This window comes from Salmo salar, chromosome ssa19 (genome assembly GCF_905237065.1).
Source record: "Salmo salar chromosome ssa19, Ssal_v3.1, whole genome shotgun sequence".
Lineage (NCBI taxonomy): Eukaryota > Metazoa > Chordata > Actinopteri > Salmoniformes > Salmonidae > Salmo > Salmo salar.
The window spans coordinates 20248297-20266304 of NC_059460.1; positions in this window are offsets into that span (position 1 = coordinate 20248297).

Consider the following 18008-nt stretch of genomic DNA (forward strand, 5'->3'; position numbering starts at 1 on the left):
ATTCAACTTCATGTAATTGTCAATTATGAAATGCTTGTAATTATACTTCAGTATTCCATAGTAACTAACATCTGACAAAAAATATCTAGACACTGAGGCAGCAGACTTTGTGAAAATTTATATTTGTGTAATTCTCAGAACTTTTGGCCACGACTGGACACACACACACACAATCATTGTTTAGTTGCATTATTTCTGGTTTCTTTTTTATTTGTGTACATTTTTGTGTCTTTAGTTGTGGTGTGTATATATACAGTACCAGGCAAAAGTTTGGACACACCTACTCATTCAAGGGTTTTTCTTTATTTCTACTATTCTCTACTGTAATGGCATTTTTTATGTTTGTGCTTTTCTTATAACTAATTTCTGTGTTCTATTCATGTGCTGTTCTATAAACAAATTCCTGTGTTCATGAAGGTGGCTGACTGTACAAATCCTCCCTATCAGTAGCTGTTTTGAGAACGAACAAAAGACATCTCAGTTTCAAGGTTTCAGCTTAGAGTATGGTGAGATGTTGGTCTGTCACATGTTATGAACCAGTATTGGTCTGTCACATGAATGAAACAAAACGGTAATGATGAATTAATTAAGCAATATCATGCAAATATAACTTGTCTGCTGGAACTGCCCAGGGAGAGCTCCGGGTTGACATGTGTACTATGGTGCATTGACTTGGTTGGAACCTCTCCAGCGCACTGACATTAAACAATGATTCAGCTTCTTCAGGCTAGGGTCCTTTTTTCTGAATTTCCGCCTGACTGACGTGCCCAAAGTAAACTGCCTGTTACTCAGGCCCAGAAGCCAGGATATGCATATAATTGGTACCATTGGATAGAAAATACGTTGAAGTTTGTAGAAATTCTAAAATAATGTATGGGACTATAACACAATAGATCTGGTAGGAGTAAATTCCAAAGAAAAAGCAATCAGATTTTTTTTTTGAGAGCCCATGCTCTCACAATGGAAAGTATAGGGGCATATCCAAATCCAGCTCCCAGATTGCAATTCCTATGGCTTCCACTAGATGTAAACAGTCTTTAATCAAGGTTTCAGGCTTGTTTCTTCCAAAACGAGGAAGAATTTTGAGTTTTAGTACTGGGACTCGGAGTTATGTCTGTATTAACAGGTGCGTGACGAAGAGGACGTGCAGCTGTTAATATCGTTTTCCTATTGAACATACTTCTTTCAGTATAAAATATTATAGTTTAATTACATTTTAGGGTACATGAGGATTAAATAGAAACATATTTTGACTTGTTTTAACAAAGTTTAGTGTTAGCTTTTTGGATTCCTTTCTCTGCATGTTGAACAAGTGGATTACTCAAATCGATGGCGCCAACTAAACTGTCTTTTTGGGACATAAAGAAGGGGTGCCGTCCTCAAACAATCGCATGTCAGGCTTTCACTGTAAAGCCTATTGGAATGCTGATTGCAGGTGATTAACAATTACAATTGTTGGATATCCTAACTCTGGCTGGATTCCAATAGGAATTACACATCAGTTTGCATGCCAGCATAATGTGACTTGCAGGCTTGATGTGGCCTGTAAACCAGGAGATTCCTAACACCCATGTTTTAGGGTATTTTTTTAATCTTTATTTTAACAGGGAAAACAGACTGAGACCTGGATCTCTTTTACGGCTGTGCCTGTGTAAACAATGTTGACATGTACAGTTTTAGGCATACAGACAAGAACATTTCAAACATACAACAAAGACACAATTCAACAGAAACAATCACAGACAACATCATATTGATCCTCCATAACATTTTTGAAATGGGCAAGGGACACCAGAGTGTCTAACTTAAGTTGGATCTGCAGTTTGTTCCATAAATAAGGTGCAAAGGAACTGAAGGCAGTCCTACCCAACTCTGTGGAGACCGCAGGATTCTCTAATGTAATCCACATCTGTGATCTGGTTTTAAAATTAGTATATCTAATGGAAATGAATGATGATATATAAGGAGGTAATTTTAAAAGAAGTGCTTTATAAATAAACAAGAGAGCACGTTGCTCTCGCCTCACAGATAGAGAGGCCCAACCCACATGTTGATATAAGATACAGTGATGAGTTTTGTAACTATCACCCGTGATAAACCTGAGTGCACAATGGTAAATAGCATCCAGTGGTTTTAATGTCTTTGCCGATGCATGCATATAGATAATATCACCATAATCTAAAACGGACATAAAAGTAGCCTGCACAATTTGTTTTCTATTTATGGTGGACAGACAAGCCCTGTTTCTGTAAAGGAACCCTATCTTGAATTTGAGCTTTTTTTCCCAATTCAGTAACATGTTTTTTAAAAGAAAGCCTATCATCTAACCATACCCCTAAATATTTATATGCAGAGACCTGTTTGATTTGAGTACCATCCAAGCTAGTGATTACAAAAGTGTTTCTAACTGAGAGTTTAGACCTAGAAAAAAACATGACATTTGTTTTCTTAGCGTTTAAAACAAGTTTAAGCTGTAAAAGAGACCCCTGTAGTATTCTGAAATCAGACTCCAACTGCATTAAAGCTTGGTCCGCTGTTGGAGCAATAGAGTACATCACTGTGTCATCTGCAAATAAATGGAATTTACAATATCTGACATCATCCCCAATGTTGTTTATATAAAGTGAGAACAATAGTGGGCCAATTATTGAACCCTGAGGGACCCCTTTAAGTAACTGTAAGGGGTCAGACTTGACCCCGTCGACCATGACGGCCTGAGTTCTATCTTTAAGATAGTCATAAAACCATCGGCAGGCATCAGTGCCCAGTCCTATAGATGACAGCTTACTCAAAAGGATAGCATGGTCTACAGTGTCAAAAGCTTTTGACAAATCTACAAACAACACAGCACAGTGCTTTCTATCATCTAAGGCATTTGCAATATCATTTACAACAAGCATAGTGGCCGAAGTGGTACTGTGTTTAGATTTAAAACCAGATTGATTGGTGCTAAGAATACTGTTAGCAGAAAGAAAATATTGTAACTGTTTGTTGACTATAGATTCTAGGATCTTTGCCAGACAAGGGAGCCTAGAGATGGGTCGATAGTTATCCAAATAACTACCGTCACCTCCCTTATGTAATGGCAGAACAAAAGCTGCTTTCCACACCTTAGGGATATTTCCTGTGCTTAACCTCTATGGGCTAGGTGGGACCTACTCAACAGCCAGTGTAATCCCGTGGCGCGATATTCAAATACCTTAGAAATGCTATTACTTCAATTTCTCAAACATTTGACTATTTTACACCATTTTAAAGACAAGACTCTTGTTAATCTAACCACACTGTCGAATTTCAAAAAGGCTTTACAACGAAAGCAAAACATTAGATTGTCAGCAGAGTACCCAGCCAGAAATAATCAGACACCCATTTTTCAAGCTAGCATATAATGTCACATAAACCCAAACCACAGCTAAATGCAGCACTAACCTTTGATGATCTTCATCAGATGACAATCCTAGGACATTATGTTATACAATACATGCATGTTTTGTTCAATCAAGTTCATATTTATATCAAAAACCAGCTTTTTACATTAGCATGTGACTAGCATGTGACTAGCATTCCCACCGAAAACTTCCGGTGAATTTACTAAATTAAAGAAACTTTAGGGTGTTTTCTATCCAAATCAAACAATTATATGCATATTCTAGTTACTGGGTAGGAGTAGTAACCAGATTAAATCGGGTACGTTTATTATCCGGCTGTGCAAATACTGCCCCCTATCCCCAACAGGTTAATGTTAAATGAAAAATGTGTGTCACTGAACCAGCAATGATAGGTGCAGCACACTTAAGTAAGTACGGGTCTAAATTGTCAGCGCCTAAGGATTTCTTAGTATCAATGGCACACAGGGCAGCTAGAACCTCTGCTTCGGTTATTTTCTGGAAACTAAAAACAGGGTTACCATTTTTCAGAGTAACGGTTGAAAAGCAAGACGAAAAATCAAATAGCTGGCCAGTACCACAATGGCCACTTTTCCTTTCAAATAAAAAACCAGCAGCGATAAAATGCTTATTAAAAGCATCACAATTAGAATTTTTTTCACTTAGAATACAGGAGTCTGAGGTAATTTGCTTAGGAAGAGATACAGCAGAATTCCCCCGTTTCAGTGAATTAACGGTTTTCCAGGATCTGCTGCAGAATCTGTCATAGCATTAAGGAAGTAATTTGATTTTGTCTTTTTGACAGCTGCAGTACATTTATTTCTCAATTGCCTAAAAAACAGCCAATCAGCTGGAGTACCTGTTTTCCTCGCCAAGGCCCAGGCCCGATTCTTTTGCAGGAAAAGACCTGACAATTCAGGAGAGAACCAAGAACTGGTTCGGTTTCTTACTCTGTGATTCTTAAGCGGGGCATGTTTATCAGACATAGAGGTAACAATAGAAGAGAAAAAAGCAAGGGCTAAAACCGGGTCCAGAAAGCAGCAAGTGGATAAAAACTTAGAGTGATATAAGTCAAGGATAAAAGCTTGCTGTGAGAAATGTTTATAATTTCGCTTAGAGATTATACAGGGATCAGAGTCTTTCAGCCTGGTATCTCTAATACAAGCAGTAGGGCAGTGGTCACTGATATCATTTGCAAAAACCCCACTGGCTGTGTATTTATGGGGGGTATTTGTTAGAATAATGTCTAGTAGAGTAGATTTTACTGGGTTCTTAAAGTTGGGACGGGTTGGTTTAGCTATCAGCTGAGTTAGATTTAGCTCAGTACAAATGTCTTTTAATTTATCGGATACTGGTGAGAGCCAATCCAAGTTAAAATCTCCCAAAATCTGTAATTCAGAGTTTGCATAATTAGACAGTATATCAGATAATTTGCATAGAGTACAAGGAGGAGCTGAGGGGGGGGGGGGGGCGATATACCCCTGCTAGAGTTAAATGAGCATTATTACCAAGTACCAAATTTAAAACAAGACATTCATATTGCTTTGGAACAGAGGTTGATATGGACACAAAAACATTTAAGCAGCATTTTACATAAATCGCGATACCACCACCTCTACCAACTCTATCAGCTCTATAAATATTGTACCCAATCAACTTAACATCTGAATCAGGCACAGAATCACACAGCCATGATTCAGATACAATCAGTACGTCAACATTTGATTGTGAGACCAAAATTTCTGGCTTCTAGCAGGCTTCTAGCATTCAAATGAATTATTCCAATGCCATTGCTACGGGAATTCATATCAGATGGAGTATCCAAGGTAGCACCTGAAGCTGCACTGGATGAGCAATAAACCATTTGAGCTATTGACAGAGCTCAATTTTATGGGGACAAGATTACTACTAACAATACCTCTCTGCATGTGAGTAGTATTCGCAATACGGTGATTGGACAATAATCTAGGAATTGCAGAAAGGTTGTTAACTGTAGTTTGTTCCATATTTGCAATTGAGGGACTAATTAATGAAACAGGGAGAGGAGCATTGAACATAGTCTGATAGGGGAGCTAGGCCTTCAAAGAAACCCTTATGTATGTAATGTATGAACTGTTCATAGAGGGTCCTAGGAAGAATCCTCCAAAAATAAAAGGGCTCTCAGTAGAACCCATCATGGACAGTTCTAGGAGGAACCTTTAGATGATGAGAGGAAATGGTTATTGGTAGAACCCTTCATAGAGGGTTCTAGGTAGAACCATATACAGGGGGTTCTAGATAGAACCCTCTACAAAGGATTCTCCCCAGCACCAAAATGGGTTCCCCTATGGGGACGAACCTCTCTCTCTATTTCTCAAATTAAATGGTTTTAGGCACAACTGGTTCCAAACACACAGTAATTGTCTCCAACACAATGCTGTGAAGGTCAGGGAAAGGGCGATTTCTTTAGGGTATTGTTTCACCAAATCACTATATTCCCCCAGCTGTTTCACGTGTAGAGTGATAACTCATAAGCAATTAATGAGACAATGTGACCCATGTAGATAGGACAAGTCCCAAATGGCACCCTATTCCCTATATAGTGCATTACTTTTGACAAGGGCCCATAGTGCACTACTTTTGACCAGAGACCTATGGACGGAATAGGGTGCTATTTGGGACACAACCATAGAAGAGAGTTTCTCAGTCATGAGCACTATAATAGTGAAATTGAACTTTCTGGTGGGTGATATTTTCTGTCTACTTAACTCAGTAGTGAAACGTTCCAGACCTTGCTATGTAATTGTACCTTTCAGTGCAAAATAGGTTTTGGGTGAAGCAGTGAGCGAGGACACCACCCGTTCGTTGGGGAAGTAAAATAGATGAAAGTATGTTAGCTAATCTGTTAGCCCATCAGCGGTCCACTTTAAATGCAGCCCTCTTCCTTTAGCTCCCTACTTTCTCTTACTGGAAGCTATTAAAACCTTGAATTACATTCTTACATCATACTTCTAAGGCAATGGGTTACCTTATTTGACCGATTGCTGAAGCATATAAGACTACGTCCCAAATGTCACCCTCTTCCCTAGTGCACTACTTTTGACCAAAGCCCCGTGGGCCCTAGTAAAAATGTTTGCATTTTATGGGAAATAGGGTTCCATTTGGAATATTAATTGATCTGACAAAGGCAGTTGTACAGATTGAAGATGATGCTAAATTGACATGATGAGAAGCAAGAGCTATACAAGTTAGCCAGCTAGCTAACTAGATAATGAAGTCAATATATAACATGCAAACTAGTCAAAAGCTTGTCTGTCAGTCCCCTATGAGCAAGGAGGAATAAGTAAGATGTAGATTTATACTTGCGCTAATGCGCTAGCATGCTGTTTTTACGCTGCACAAGAATTGCAATTCAGAGACAAAAAAGATCCAATGATTTGAATTGTGGTACCATGTGTTCTTTCAAAAGTAATCAGATCAGGAACATGCTTTTAGAGTTTGTTTACTGGTATTTATTGTAAGGCAGCAAAACAAGCAATTTAGTTTATTTTCTTACAGAAAGATTACAGGGAAATCCCTCGAGGGCTTATACCGATGGGAGTCATGCAAAATTCACTCAGAAGGATAAACAGTTTGCCCTCTGAGGTAAGACACAATTACACACTGTCTTTCTCAGTCTGGTTCTCTGTGCTGCGGGAATGTCCCCCCCCCAAATGACACCCTATTCCCTTTATAGTGCACTACATTTAACCAGGGTCCATCGGGCTCTGGTCAAATTTAGTGCACTCTATAGGGAGCCAATTGGGATGCACCCTGATTTTCCACCATCCAAAGCAGGGATCCCATAGAGACAGAGGAAAAACATCCGTTGTTTAATACATTATGAAACAGTTGATATAGTCAAACATGTGGAAATGCATGCTAGTGCTCAATGCTAATGAACAATGGAATTACCCTCAGAAGACCTAAGAATGTCAGACTGAGACAAAGTTAATAGCATATGTTGAAAGTTATGTTATATAAACAGCCCTTTTTCAGGACCCTGTCTTTCAAAGATCATTTGTAAAAGGTTTAAACACTGTTTCCCATGCTTGTTCAATGCACCATAAACAAATAATGAACATGCACCTGTGGAACGGTCGTTAAGACACTAACAGCTTACAGATGGTAGGCAATTAAGGTCACAGTTACAAAAACTTAGGACACTAAAGAGGCCTTTGTACTGACTCTGAAAAACACCAAAAGAAAGATGCCCAAGGTCACTGCTCATGTGCGTGAACGTGCCTTAGGCATGCTTCAAGGAGGCATGAGGACAGCAGATGTGGCCAGGGCAATAAATTGCAATGTCTGTACTGTGAGACGCCTAAGACAGTGCTACAGGGAGACAGGATGGACAGCTGATCGTCCTCGCAGTGGCAGACCACGTGTAACAACACCTGCACAAGATCGGTACATCCGAACATCACACCTGCGGGACAGGTACAGGATGGCAACAACAACTGCCTGAGTTACACCAGGAACGCACAATCCCTCCATCAGTGCTCAGGCTGTCCGCAATAGGCTGAGAGAGGCTGGACTGAGGGCCTGAAGGCCTGTTGTAAGGCAGGTCCTCACCAGACATCACCGACAACAACGTCGCCTATGGGCACAAACACACTGTGTTTGACCAGACAGGATTGGCAAAAAAGTGCTCCTTACAGACGAGTGCTCCTTACAGGCTTTGTCTCACAAGGGGTGATGGTCGGATTCGCGTTTATCGTCGAAGGAATGAGCCTTACACCGAGGCCTGTACTCTCGATTCAGAGGTGGAGGGTCCGCCATGGTCTGGGGCGGTGTGTCACAGCATCATCGGACTGAGCTTGTTGTCATTGCAGGCAATCTCAATGCTGTGCGTTACAGGGAAGACATCCTCCTCCCTCATGGGGTACCCTTCCTGCAGGCTCATCCTGACATAACCCTCCAGCATGACAATTCCACCAGCCATACTGCTTGTTCTGTGCGTGATTTCCTGCAAGACAGGAATGCCAGTGTTCTTCCATGGCCAGCGAAGAGCCCGGATCTCAATCCCATTGAGCACGTCTGGGACCTGTTGGATCGGAGGGTGAGGGCTAGGGCCATTCCCCCCAGAAATGTCTGGGAACTTGCAGGTGCCTTGGTGGAAGAGTGGGGTAACATCTCTCAGCAAGAACTGGCAAATCTGGTGCAGTCCATGAGGAGATGCACTGAAGTACTGGTTGCCACATCAGATACTGACTGTTACTTTTGATTTTGACCCCCCCCTTTGTTCAAGGACACATTATTCAATTTCTGTTAGTCACATGTCTGTGGAACTTGTTCAGTTTATATCTCAGCTGTTGAATCTTGTTTTGTTCATACAAATATTTACACATGTTAAGTTTGCTGAAAATAAATGCAGTTGACAGTGAGAGGACGTTTCTTTTTTTGCTGATTTTATGTAATAGTTTTTCTTTATTTTATTTTTAACAAAGCTGAGACTGACTTTACTGAAGTACAAAGTGTAGGAACTCAGTCACTGACTGATTGTTGATGTGGCAGGAGGATCCAAATGCTGTGAATTAATAGGTTCTGAGTTCAAGTCTCAGGTGAGGAACTAATGATTACTCTAAAAACAAACAATGTAATCATGTACTGCATGTCAAATATGTGAGTTAAGAGCAGTGTTTGTGTGCATCTTAAAGACACATTTTTGTTTGCAGGGCATCACCTATGAAATCTCATGTGAAAAATGTTCACGTGAAAATTTGAATCCACATGTGAAAGGGTATGTGATCATGTGAAATATCGTCACGTGAAGTGTTCCAAAAAACACATGATTTCACATGCTCGTTCATTTTTAGAGTGCCTCAGCCAACACCCCAATCCTGACTAACCCAAGGCCTCAATCCGGTATGTAGGCTAGTTAACATTGGACAAAGGAGTCCATTCCTCTAATGAGTTTTGAGACATTTAAAGGGTGCTCTGTCACTGAGTTAGCGATCTGGGCAGATCATAATGCGGTTCTCCCTCCCCCTGTTCACTCGCCCATATGTCCGCCATGAGATGACAACGAGATCATGTTAATTAATTCATCCTATGTGGAAGCCATAACTCTGTGTCATCTGCTTTGGCTATATTGCTTTTCTGTCAGCGTGTATGTCGTTATCGGCCCGTGAGCAAATCTTTCTGACGTAACACAGGAAACTAATGATACTTCTTTTAAACCAGCTGTCAGGTCCCATTCTCCTGCTCCCAATTATTGAGGCTAATTTCATCTGTTAGCACAGGTAAAATGTTGTATTTAGAGGTCAAATAATATTTTTTGGTTCTGAGGAAAAAAATGTATTGCGCTATAACTGCAGACTGTGAAACCATCAGATTGTTGCTTTTGTTTCATTTTCATTTTGCTCGATATTGGCAGGAACTGGAACATGTTGTTGTACACGTCGATCCAGAGCATCCCAAACATGCTCAATGGTGTACAGATCCTTGCCACAAGGGGCATTATCATGCTGAAACATGAGCTGATGGCGGTGGATAAGTGGCACGACAATGGGCCTCAGGATCTCTTCATGATATCTCTGTGCATTCAAATTGCCATCGATAAAATACAATTGTGTTCATTGTCCGTAGCATCTGTGACATTGTGTTGTGTGACAAAACTGCACATTTTAGAGAGGCCTTTTATTTTCCAAAGCACAAGGTGCACCTGTGTAATGATCATGCCGTTTAATCAGCTACTTTATATTCCACACCTGTCAGGTGGATGGATTATCTTGGCAAAAGAGAAAGGCTCAATAACAGGGATATAAACAAATTTGTGCACAACATTTGAGAGAAATACGCTTTTTGTGCATATGTACAATTTCTGGGATTTCTGGCACTAACACTTTACATGTTGCATTTGTATTTTTGTTCAGTGTATTTTACAAAAGGTCAATCAGGAAGGTTGGTCTGAATGCTTGTTTAACTTCATCCAGTAAGCATAACATAATTCACTTTGTTTCCATCTCTACGGGCATAGTGGGAGTGAATACAAACATATCATCAGTATAGCGTCTTGTTTATTCTCCTCTTTCCTATTAACCATGTGCGGAATGTCATTATCCTATTTACCTCAAAATAATGCCAATTTCTCACACCTGCTGTTTAGACTACGGGCTCATTCTTGCAATTATCTCCTTCCTCTCTCTCAACCAATGGGCGTAAATCTTGGGATGTATTATGTCAACTTATCCTTGTTCTCTCACTTGCCGTTTTTCAGCAATAGTTTTCCAACGACGGTCATCGCCTTCTGTGTTGCTTTGTTATGTCAGACACCAAAATATCCCCTGTGGGAGGTGATATGTTCCATGTTTCAGCAATCGATCTACACCCACTCCCAGGTGATCCAGGTGATTCGTCCTCAACTAGGATTTCCCAGAGAAGAAGTGAGAGAATTGCCATTAGGTAAGCACTCAACCTCTGGGAATCGTGGCCGAAAAGGGCATCACAGTTGTTCCAGGCATATCCAGCCATGAGTTCCTCTAACTGGCTACTATTAATGTTTATTATTTTTTTATTTAACTAGCTTAAGTCAGTTAAGAACAAATTCTTATTTACAATGACGGCCTACCCCCCAGCCAAACCCTTCACTAACCCGGACGATGCTAGGCCAATTGTGCCCTATGGGACTCCCAATCACGGCCGGTTGTGACACAGCCTGGGAACGAACCAGGGTCTGTAGTGACGCCTCTAGCACTGCAATGTAGTGCCTAAGACCGCTGCACCACTCGGTAGGCCTAGAATGTGCTTGGCTCATCTATGTAACTCCCAGACGATGGCATCCCAGAGGGAGGAAAAGGCTTCAGAAAACAGCTTTGACAGCAAAGGGGAAAACTCCAAGATGCGAGCCTATGGCTGTCTCTGATCAGGCTGGTCCTTCTTCCTCCGCTGCAACGCCACCGCTGCGGCTTCCTCCAACGTCTCCACTCGGGTCCCTCTTGTTGTCGTAACAAACAACCCGGTGCTGGCGACTATCCTCTGTTGATGCATGGCTCCAAGTGTTCGAAGGGAACTCTGCTTCCGGTATAATTTCCAGCCTCTGCACTGACGGGGGTAGTAGCGGGTGCTCCTGCAGGCAGTGCGAGATGTCCTTCCCAGGAGTGCACATGGAGCCTATACCCTGGCCTCGGCTAGTCCGGCATCTTCCAATGAAAGTAGGCGGTACATGTCCCCGGCAGCCAATGATTCCCCCCGCAGAGAACCACGATCCTTCAAGGGAAAGACATCAACCTCGTCAGCCTCCTGTTGCCCTACCCCAAGTGTGCTAGAGGGTCGTGGCTTGTGAAGGTGAAGACCTCTGATCCCAGGCTACAGCATATCCCTTCCATCGCAGAGATTGTGGTAGCATTTAGCATTTGCCGTGATGTTTTTTTCTCCATATAGGCTACTGGTAGTGGCTTCCAATTATAATTAATGATCAGCAATATTTATCTGGTTATAAATATTCATTGTTACTCATTGTCACTTCATCTTAAGTTCTGCACGCATTGCATAAGCATACAGTGCCTTCAGAAAGTATTCACTAACCTTTTTCCACATTTTGTTGTGTTACAAAGTGGGCATAAAATGGATCTACACAAAATACTCTTTTTTTATTTATGGAAAATGAAATACTAATATATCTCGATTAGAGAAGTATTCAACCCCCATAATAATAATACATAATACATGATAATACATGTTAGAATCACCTTTGGCAGTGCCTTTCTGGATAGGTCTCTAAGAGCATTACACATTTGGATTGTACCGTATTTGTCCTTTTAAAAAAAAAACATTTAAGCTCTGTCAAGTTGGTTGTTAATCATTGCTGGACAGCCATTTTCAAGTCTTGACATAGATTTTTTTTAAGCCAATGTAAGTCAAAACTACAACTACACTCAGGAATTTATTCAAGTTGGTTTCAAAGTTGACGTCGGCAACTTCCATCCCTGCTCTGGATCGAGCAGGCCTTCTCCAAGCCTGGGAGTGGGCGGATTTCCTCATCCCTCTCGCCAGCCGTGATTTTGGGCAGCTCCATGGTATGAAATGCGACTGTTCCTGGTGCAAAAACAATGTTCTATCCCGGAGCTCGAGGAAATGACATTACTAAGCTGCTACCTAATGTACTATGTCAGGACTCGGACATCGATTCTATCGTAGTCCATGTGGGTTTAAATGACATTATGAAGGACAGCTCTGAACAGTTGAAACTGGATTTCAAAGAGCTGACTCTCTGCTAGGCACTAATAAAATACCCATTATATCTGGCCCTGTGACCTCACTGATTCGTAGCATTGAACGCTTTAGCAGGATTCTTCCTTTTCACAACTGGCTATGTGATTATTGTAGCTCAATGGGTGTAACTTTTGTTGACAATTTCGATATCTTTTGGAAACAAACACGTTTTATAAGGAGGATGGGATCCAGTCAAATCATTTGGGTCCTGGATCCTTTCACAGCATTGTAAAGCTGCATTCAGACTATGACTTACCTATGACCCAAGCCCAGCACATTTAATCCCTACCATTGTGTCGCTGAGTCATCATAATGCTTCAGCAAATGTACATTACACCAGGGGCATTGGTAAGCAATGTACTGTAAGTAACCTAATGTATGTCCTTCAACTGTACCGAATGCCTCTGCTGATCCTACAGGTATTGAATGCAACAATCATCTGTCTATGAACCTGATTTATGCAGTTAGAAATGAGGTTGTGCGTCCTAGTAGGGAGTCCACTGTGTGCAGCTCACCCTGCACTAACGTAAATAACATGAGAATATCTACTTCTGCTAAGCTTCCCAGTAAAGCAAGTAAAACAAGCAAGCATCCCAGAAAAGTGCTAAAAATAGCCCACGTTAACCTCTTGGGGACCCCTTCGAGATAGGATCCCGTTAACGGGATTGTTTGACAAGATAGCATGGCGCGATATTCAAAACAGCAAAAATCTAATAATTTCAATTTCTCAAACATACGACTATTTTACATCATTTTAAAGATACACTTCTTAATGTAACCACATTGTCCGATTTCAAAAAGGCTTTACAGCGAAAGAAAAACATTAGATTATGTTAGGAGCGTACATAGACAAAAATAACCACACAGACATTTTCCAAGTAAGGAGATATGTCACAAAAACCGAAAACACAGCTAAATGAAGCACTAACCTTTGACGATCTTCATCAGATGACACTCCTAGGACATCATGTTAGACAATACATGTATGTTTTGTTCGATAAAGTTCATATTTATATCCAAAAACAGCATTTTAGATTGACGCGTGACGTTCAGAAAATGTTTAGCCTCCAGAACTTCCGGTGAATGAGCACAAATATTACAGAAATACTCATCATAAACGTTGACAAAATACCTAACAATTATTTTTAGATTTATAGATACAGTAGTCCTTTATGCAATCGCTGTGTCAGATTTTAAAATAGCTTTTCGGCGAAAGCACATTTTTCAATATTCTGAGTACATAGCTCAGCCATCACGGCTAGCTATTCAGACACCCGCCAAGTTCGGGGGCAACCTAAACTCAGAATTAGTATTAGAAATATTGTATTACCTTTGCTGATCTTCGTTAGAATGCACTCCCAGGACTGCTACTTCCACAAGAAATGTTGTTTTTGTTCCAAATAATCCATATTTATGTACAAATACCTACGTTTTGTTCGTGCGTACAGATCACTTATCCAAAGGAATAACGCGCGAGCGCGGAACCAGAGACGAAAAGTCAAATGTTCCATTACTGTACTTATAAGCATGTCAAACGCTGTTTAAAATCAATCTTTATGGTATTTTTCTCGTAGAAATGCGATAATATTCCAACCGGACAATAGCTTATTCATTTCAGAAGAAAAATAAGGAAAGCGTGACCGCGCATTTCCAATCCCTTTGTCCGCCAGCAGTCCACTCAGTAACTGAGTTCCTATATTCTGCCCGGTTACTTGATACGTATGAAACAACTTTCGGAGGGCATTTGACAGCCAATGGAAGCCTTAGAAAGTGCAACGTGACCCCTAAGTATTTGTAGTTTCTCTAGGGATTCAAAAGTAGAACTACAATTCTCAGACCTTACACTTCCTGGTTGAAACTTTCTTAGGTTTTTGCCTGCCATATGAGTTCTGTTATCCTGTTAGGGCTAGGGGGCAGCATTGACACGGCTGGATAAAAAACATACCCGATTTAATCTGGTTACCACTCCTACTCAGTAACTAGAATATGCATATACTTATTACATATGGATAGAAAACACCCTAAATTTTCTAAAACTGTTTGAATGGTGTCTGTGAGTATAACAGAACTCAAATGGCAGGTCAAAACCTGAGAGATTCCTTTACAGGAAGTGGCCTGTCTGACCATTTGTTGAACTTCTTTTCCATCTCTATCATTTACTAAGGATCTCTGCTCTAACGTGACACTTCCCACGTCTTCCATAGGCTCTCAGAGCCCGGGAAAAAACAGAATGTCGTCATTCCAGCCCCAGGCTGAAACACATTATCGCCTTTCTCAAGTGGCCCATCAAGAGACACTAGCTTATGCGCGTGACCCCGACCGCCCCCGCCTTTGGGATTTTTTCCTCTGTTTGCCGAAAAGGAGATTCCCTGTCGGAATATTATCGCTTTTCTACGAGAAAAATGTTGTAAAAATTGATTTTAAACAGCGGTTGACATGCTTCGACGTACGGTAATGGAATACTTAGAATTTTATTGTCAGGAATTGCGCCAAGCGCGTGACACTTCTTTACTATTTCGGATAGTGTCTGGAACGCACGAACAAAACGCCGCTATTCGGATATAACGATGGATTATTTTGGACCAAACCAACATTTGTTATTGAAGTAGCTGTCCTGGGTGTGTATTCTGACGAAGACAACAAAAGGTAATGACATTTTTATAATAGTAAATATGATTATGGTGAGTGCTAAACTTGCCGGGTGTCTAAATAGCGAGCCCGTGATGCCTGGGCTATGTACTTAGAATATTGCAAAATGTGCTTTCACCAAAAAGCTATTTTAAAATCGGACATATCGAGTGCATAGAGGAGGTCTGTATCTATAATTCTTAAAATAATTGTTATGCTTTTTGTGAACGTTTATCGTGAGTAATTTAGTAAAATGTTAGCGAATTCCCCGGAAGTTTGCGGGGGTATGCTAGTTCTGAACGTCACATGCTAATGTAAAAAGCTGGTTTTTGATATAAATATGAACTTGATTGAACAAAACATGCATGTATTGTATAACATAATGTCCTAGGGTTGTCATCTGATGAAGATCATCAAAGGTGAGTGCTGCATTTAGCTGTCTTCTGGGTTTTGGTGACATTATATGCTGGCTTGAAAAATGGGTGTCTGATTATTTCCTGGGCTGACATAATCTAATGTTTTGCTTTCGTTGTAAAGCCTTTTTGAAATCGGACAGTGTGGTTAGATTAACGAGAGTCTTATCTTTAAATGGCTGTAAAATAGTCATATGTTTGAGAAATTGAAGTAATAGGATTTTTAAGGTTTTGAAAATCGCGCCACAGGATAGCCGTGGCTGTTACGTAGGTGGGACGAATTCGTCCCGCCTAGCCTAGAGAGGTTAAACTCAGACACCATTAAAACAGTTTTAGAAACTTCTGTGTTTTCTTTCCAAATCTACTAATAATATGCATATTCTATTTCCTGGGCAAGAGTAGTAACCAGTTTAATTTGGGTACGTTTTTCATCCGGCCGTGAAAATACTGCCCCCTAGCCCCAAGAGGTTTTAAGATATGTAGCTTAAGAAACAAGGTTCATGAAATTAATAACTTGATAGTAACATATAACATTCACACTGTTTTTGAAACTCACTCACAATACATTTGATGATACAGTGGTAGCAATACAAGTTTACAACATTTACAGAAAAGACAGAAATGTGGGACTCCCGGGTGGTGCAGTGGTCTAAGGCACTGCATTGCAGTGCTAGAGGTGTTACTACAGATCCAGGTTCGACCTGGCCGTGATCCGGGAGACCCATGAGGTGATTGGCCCAGCTTCGTCTAGGTTAGGGGAGGGTTTGGCCGGCCGACATGTCTGGGTTAAGTGAGCAGTATGTCGGAGGAAGCATGGCTCTTCGCCTCTCCTGAGTCCATATGGGAGTTGCAGTGATGGGAAAAGACTGTAACTACCAATTTGATATCACAAAATTTGGCAGAAAAACCATGGATAAAACAAAAAATATATACAGAAATGCCGGTGTTGGAGGTGTTGCTGTTTATATTCAGAACCACATTCCTGTAAAGCAGCCTTTCTTAAAAGTGGGTCGCGGACCTGTTAATGGTTGGGGTCGTGACGTGTCAGAGTATAGGTATAATTATTTCATTCATTACTGGAACTGATGTGGCCAAGTGCAACTGCGATCTCTGCTAGCAGCGGTGTCTCTGCTCAGTTTGGCAGCTGCGAGAGTGGGAGGGAGATGCCCATGTGCTTCGGGGTTTACCAGATCTTTGTTCTGCAGTTTTATTGAAGATCACTCCGCGACCCACACACTGCAGCACCCACACACTGCAGCACTGTCGTTCACTAGAAGATGCTGCGCTGTCAGCCACTGACTTGTCATTCTCAATCGCCATCACTCACCGCTGTCATCAAATGGACTCAAGCTAGCCACAAGTTCTGGCTGAGCTCACACATCGCAAATACAGCGATGCGTTTCTCTCTCTTGGTTTCTTGCAAACTTGGAGAAAAAACAAGGAGTGCCCAGAATGTTTTTGTGCAGGGAAGCGCTAAGTAATGAGTCTCTCAAAACGAACAAATTAAAATGACACGTCCTGACCAAACGCCCACAGCAAACGCCCACAGGAGTTATTTCAGAACACCTGCAAAGTGGTTATGAACAACATCAGTTGCCCAAATTATAATTATTGCCTTCAGCAAGTTTATCCTGACTTAAATTATCAATAGAGTGCACCCATGCAGTCACTCTGTTTGTTGAAGTCAGTTCAATTGATGCGACCTCCCGTTTGGCAGCAAAGGCTTCTCAAAGGATAAATAGGAACATAATTATAGAAAATAAGGAGATGAGGGATCTGATTGAGGAAACGGTATTTCACAGAAGAGACTTCTTGTGAAAGATAAGAGGACACTAACCTCTGTCTTTAGAGTCACAATCAAATGTTTTGGCTAAACTACAGTACCAGTCAAAAGTTTGTACACACCTACTCATTCAAGGGTTTTTCTTAATTTTTCATATTTTCTGCATTGTAGAATAATAGTGAAGACATCAAACCTATGAAATAACACATGTCGAATCATGTAGTAACCAAAAAAGTGTCAAACAAATCAAAACATATTTTATATTTGAGATTCTTCAACATAGCCACCCTTTGCCTTGATGACAACTTTGCATACTCTTTGTCACGGTTGTCGTCTGGAATGGAGGACCAAAACCCAGCAGGAATGTGGATGCTCATCTTGGTTTATTTATAAAATAAAGTGAACACCAAAATAATAAACAAACGAACAGACTTGTAAGGCTCACACAGGCAAAACAAGAAACAATCTCCCACAAACACTAAACCAAACACATACCCATATATAGGACTCTCAATCAGAGGCAACGAGAAAGCACCTGCCTCCAATTGAGAGTCCAACCCCCCA